The 6000-nt window shown below is 35.7% G+C and overlaps 1 protein-coding gene across 9 annotated transcripts in view; it reads left to right on the top strand.

Moving 5' to 3' along the window:
- Positions 1-1136: 1136 nt before the first annotated feature.
- LOC131434995 (TWiK family of potassium channels protein 18) overlaps positions 1137-6000 on the top strand; it is a 94172-nt gene continuing 89308 nt past the window's right edge. For 6 of the 9 annotated variants that reach the window (XM_058602411.1, XM_058602410.1, XM_058602409.1 and 3 more), the window contains exon 1: positions 1137-1796. The gene's annotated coding sequence lies outside the window, so the exon portion shown is untranslated. The remainder of the gene's footprint in view (positions 1797-6000) is intronic. The other 3 variants (XM_058602412.1, XM_058602407.1, XM_058602408.1) reach the window with 2 other exon arrangements.

Below are 6000 nucleotides of genomic sequence, written 5' to 3'. Positions count from 1 at the left end.
AATAAATCATGATTTCATGAGCAAAATGATTGATATCATGAACAATAACACATCTTTTATGAAAATTTTCATGTTATCAATCGTTTTGCTCATGAAATTTTCTTAGAAAATCATGGTACCCGTAATAGATTCTTATCAGTGCATACATGTCAATTTCTGATAATATTGAAAGATTAATGCAATTCATTTCTACTGAGTGAAACTTGATTATTACGATTTTAATTTCAAGTAGCGCAACACTCACAATGTACGTAAGAAAAACTTTCCAGAGATTGATTTGTTAGTTAGTTGTTCTCATACAAAATGAAAAATGGATGATATTCTCAGAAAACTCCCGGAAAATGTCCGGAGAGGTGGTATCTATACATCCGATTATTGTGCTGGGGAAACGATTTCGCCATAAGTGAAAAACTAGATCAAGGTCGTCTTAACATGCCAATAAATCTGGCAAATATAATGTTCATCAAGCCACAACAAAAATAAATCCAATCGACCGTATCAAAGGCATTGTGACAAGATGCTGGCACGACTGTCCTCCCAAACCTACGTAATAATATAAATGTTTCTCCCAGTCTGACTAAGTCGCACTCGATGGATGGTTTGCTTGAGAGCTCATCGCGCATATACTACAACTGAGCGAACAGCTAGTCCGTCAGTCAGTCAACTCGCTGTTCGCTCAACCAAATGATGGCGTCATTTCGAACACGTGTGAGACGATGATCTAAATTATGCACGCACTGAATCTACTTTCGCCTGCTAAATTCTAGAACATGATCAGCGAGTAGTCGATTCTCATGCACGTCACTAAGCTGTTCCGACCATCATTACTCTGTTCCACCGTGAGATCGTGAGTTTTCCACACCAACAAAGCTGCGCGATCTTGTCCGCACTGGCTGATCAATCGAGAAAAGGAAAACTGCCCGAGCTGACGGATGAGAGGCGTGTGTGGCCCATCGAGAAAACGTGTTCGAAATGGTATGAACTATACTCTGGCAGAATTTTCAGGCCTGGTAGACTGTTATTGTCGCTACGTGCCTCTTGAGTCAAACGAGAAACCATGTTCCGTAAATCGAAAAAAAGAGAGAGAAACCAACAGAACCGGCCAAGTTTACGTTGCTCGGTAGCGGCTCAGATTGAATTCGCCATGCAGTTTTGTCATAAAATTCGTTCGGCAAGGAGTGACGCGAGCGTTTTCACGATAGAAGAAAGTGGAAATATTTTGAACGTGTACAATTATTTTTTGCCACTCCGCGTTAGAGATATATTTATCCTCGGTTTGCCGTGAGGTGGCTGTCCCACCATACAAGTTCTCACGTCTTTCATCTGCGAAGCGCGCGATTTTTTATTGAGCTTAAGCATGAAGAAAACTGCGAATGAGTGTAATTTCCTACAGAAATGTAATATATTGTACGTGAAAATGATACCAAAATGAAGCAAAAAGGCTCTCCCTACCGGAGTCTGAAATTAGCTGCTCACTTTGGGGGAAGATATATTGTGAAGCGTTCGGGAGGATAACACAGATCCAGCAATTTGGTGCCATACGTGTTATGAAACTCACCTGCTTGTTGTACGAATGTGTATCGTGGCCTGCATTAGCAAATCTCATCAGTGGAAGCAAACAATTGTGGCTGGGTAGAAAGCATCCAGAAAATTAATATAGAATACGGTAGCCGTTCGAGAAGCATCAAGTTGATCGAGCTAAGAATTGTGATGAGCAAATGTAAGCAAGATATGAAAAATGATTATTCGAAACAAGCCTCAAGTTCACGTCTGATGTGAATAATAAATATTCAATGGTTAGTATTACATACTTAAGTGCAGTGTCGTGAACCAAACCAACCGAAGGTGTGAAACAAAATGTAAATGTGTTCCATTTATATGAATGAAGTTGTGCTTGATGTTAAATGATCACAAAAATTGTTGGTGTAAATTACTGTATAATAAAAATTCATCTTCTGTGCATCTGAGATTTAGTTATTGAAAGTATTTTCTGTATACTTGTAATAAAACAACCCACAGTGTACATGAAAATTGCGTGGATGTACTCATCATCGAGAAAGTAATTTATTTAATTTTCAACAAACTTGAATCCTTTGTGCAGCATTGGTTTTTCTATATCTTCAAATTCAGTATAATCAAAAATCAGTGAAAAAACGAGTGACTCTAAAAAAATCAATCGGAAGCTCGGAAGGAAAATCGGTCTATTGTTCGAGATAAGTAACAATTTTCCCGCGAAAAAAACGTTTACATCATGATTTACCCGGAATATGAGAGCGATTTAATTTGAAAACATTTTTGATATTTTTTGTTTTGAATTATTAAATCTTCAGGCTTCGCAGCTGATTTTTAGAGTTCAGAATTGAGTGGTTGGTACTACGATCCTATTCACACAGAAAAATATGTTGTTAATTTCCATCTATTTTCTCGCACATATTCGGAGCACAAATTAAATAGAAAATTACTTTACAATTATTTACGTTTCAATATAATTCAAACGCCAAACTAAGCGTTAATTGAAAGATTTGGTTCTATTAACTGAAAAATCAATGCAATTTAATTCAGTTTTGCAGCGATGAAAGTTTTCAATCAAACTTGCGATTCAATTTTTACGTATCGTATAATTTCAATTATTTCTTTATGTAGTTTATACGAAAACTGACTTGTATGATCAACACTCTAAGCGTTGTACCGCCAACTCGGGTTATTCCAATATACGGATGAAATTCACTGTCATTGGCAAGATAAAAAGTTGGGAAATATTAAATTTTGTCATCTAATAAAATCTTGACTATCATGAAGTATAGTCAAGATTTTATTAGACGACAAAATCTAATATTTCCCAACTTTTTATCTTGCCAATGACAGTGAATTTCATCCGCATATTGGAATAACCCGAGTTGGCGGTACAATGCTTAGAGTGTTGATCATAAAAGTCAGTTTTCGTATAAACTACATAAAGAAATAATTGAATATCTTATAGATCATAGTGAACAATATTTCTCCCACAAACATTCAGTATGATCTCTGCACACGTTAACTATTTGGTTTGAATAAAATAATTTATTTCAAGCCTGGTGGTTATATAAAAATACCTTGATGATAGTAATCATATTCTAAAAAAGATTATTGTAGGATTCTTCAAAACACTTTTCTTAGATATTTTCTTTTTTAAATATTGATCTATATTGATAACAAGTCCCGTCTGATACTACTAATATTGACATTACCACTTCACACCATTATTGAGACAACGGCGTCTCCGACAACCAAGAAAAAGATAGAACAAAACGTTACGTTAAAATGGATGAACATGCGATCAATAAGCCTATTTCTCGATGAACATTAGAAATGGTCCCAAGTGCAAATGACAGTTTCTCTTGGTTTACATTCTCATACAATTGTTACGGCAAATTCCAGTAATTTCCAACAAATTCTACAGTGCATATCGATAGTTGATGGTTTTTGCTATTATCCTATGTGAAGTGTTAGATGGAAAGATTGCTGATTGGTCTGTAATACTCGAAAGAGAAAGTAAACAAAGAGAAACTGTCATTTGCACTTAGAACCTTTTCTCGTGTTTATCTTCATCTATCGTCAAGAATGTTTCTTTCCCAACACGCAAGATAACAACAAGATATGAAATGTAAACAGACAAGACGTCTTCGTCTAGATTGCGTCTTGAGATGGCGAAATAATTCAGAAATCTAACAATATTTCCAATCAAATTAATCCTGAACCTGAAACTATTACTAACTCAAAAGATTATCGAATTCTTCTTTCCATGAGTTGGTTACGTAGCTTAAACAAATAAGAAGACTAACTCATTTTTGGGATTTAATAGAGCTGGTAAATGTAAACCCAAACTTTGAATGTCAAACTATTTTACTGTACTGTCATCACGGCTTTTGATTACAACACAAACCAACTAAAGCCATAATTTACAAGATAACGTGGTAAGCAACTGACAGTCAGCCGCGAACATGTGAAATAATTCACTTCATCAGTTTGGGATAATCGGGTGCTTGTCAGGTCATAAATCGATAAGAGTTGGATTAATTTTAAAGTGATGGTGCAGAACATGGTGAATGATGGCCATTGGAGGATGGGAAATTATTGCACCACCCGGTGTGTTATTTGAATTACCTGCGAATCGTGTGTATTAGAGCGATAGGATCATACAGCAAACATTCGCTGGCGAATGTCGGAATTGGCTAGCGAAACATAACGTAATTGATCGCAAGTAGTAGGCGTGGAAAAGTGGGTGAACAGCAGTTGTGTATTAGTACGAAAGCTCTTACGGTCCTGCGGTCGGAGACCAGTGAATTTATGTTTATGCAAATTAGCTCGATTATGGTCAATAACAGGCTTTGTCGGAACGTCGCTAATTGGCTGGCTGTGGGAATCAACACAAGAACACAAATGACGATGAAGGATTCTACAATTCAATCGAAGAATGGAGGGCTATCGAATCGTCCCCGCGCGGAATTCAGCGCCTGGAGCAAATATCATTAACATTTCCTGGTTAATTTGTATACGAATCTAAACTAGTTCCACTCCGTTGAACTGACTAGCAATAATGACCTTCTGGATGCATAGTGAAGAAATAATATTCAATCAAATGGGTTCTTATTTTTTGGCAGCCTTTGTAATCAAATTAGTTCATTTGATTAGAACCAATACTTACTTAGACATATCTTAATACATAATTAGGCCTAAAAGATGTTAGTTCAATATTTTCAATAAGCGAGATAAAAATGAAATCAGAATTTGTGTGTATTTGTGTGTACGCGAGTACATGACAAAAGGACTGACTGAATGCATTTTCCTACTCTGAGAGCACATTCAGCAGCTAGAAGTTCTATATGGAAGATCTATAATAGAGCAGAAACTGGAATAAATGTATCCCCGTTCTAGTTTTATTTATTCGACCAGTTCTGCTGTCAACTTTAAAACTGGTCTACGATGCCGTTCTATTTTTTGTATATTTGAAACACGAGTAAAACACTGCTGGGGCAGCTACTGAATATCATCCAAATCAGATACTCGGTTCCGGAGTGCAATCGAATAAAAAAAATCACATTTGACTCAGAGGAAAATCTGTAAATATGACCATCAAATGGCAACGCTTTGTAGATTGGCTGAAATACCATTGAACACATTGGTTTCAGATCAAAAAGAGCTATAGACATGATTTCCGAAATTATTCGTAAATGGCCGACACGATCTCTACAAACTTATGTCGTTTGCACTTGAAGCCCAAACAAACATTTTTTAGCAGTTGGGGTTGGAAGTGGATTTGGTTTAGCTGCAGGCGAAACGCCATTAGATCGATTTTGTAAATCCGCTTGTATTTTTGCAAGAATATTCATCGGTGTTGGAAATTTTGAAAATGTTTCTAATAATTTATGAAATAACTCGGTTTAATTATTATTTATTAAAATTTCTGAATTCTTCTACAGATTTAAAAATTTTTCAGAATCTTAGAATTTCATCCCTCAAAAATTGTTGTTAGAAAAAATGGTAATGTTAGACAAATTTTGAAATCAATTTTAAATTTCAGTAAATGTACGTATTTTCCTGAACATTTTAGGGTAAATAGTCCAGTAGATAGCCAATTATATTTTGTGCTTAGGCCATATAAACGGTTTTAATTTGCTTAATATTTCGTCTTTGATTCGTCAGTGCATAACAGTTTATATTGTATTATTATACTACCTAGCAATTCAACATAAACCGCTTTGCAGAACAGTTGCGTAACAGTTTTTTTCTGCACCGAAGTGTAATATCGAAAAATTCGAAAATCCATTTTCGTTCGGATCGTCAGGATAGACATAAGTGTGTTGTGTGTTGAAAATAATAATAATAACTATACATTTGTTCATAGGTTCAGATTGATCCTCGAGGTGGCATTAGCAGTGCTTCAACATTACCTGCTAATGTACTGATGACTTTAAGGGGGGTAGAGTTTAAACGATGAAAAAAATCATCATTTTTGCGAAT

This window comes from Malaya genurostris, chromosome 3 (genome assembly GCF_030247185.1).
Source record: "Malaya genurostris strain Urasoe2022 chromosome 3, Malgen_1.1, whole genome shotgun sequence".
In the NCBI taxonomy this organism is placed as follows: domain Eukaryota; kingdom Metazoa; phylum Arthropoda; class Insecta; order Diptera; family Culicidae; genus Malaya; species Malaya genurostris.
This window is presented reverse-complemented; position numbering and strand designations above follow the sequence as displayed.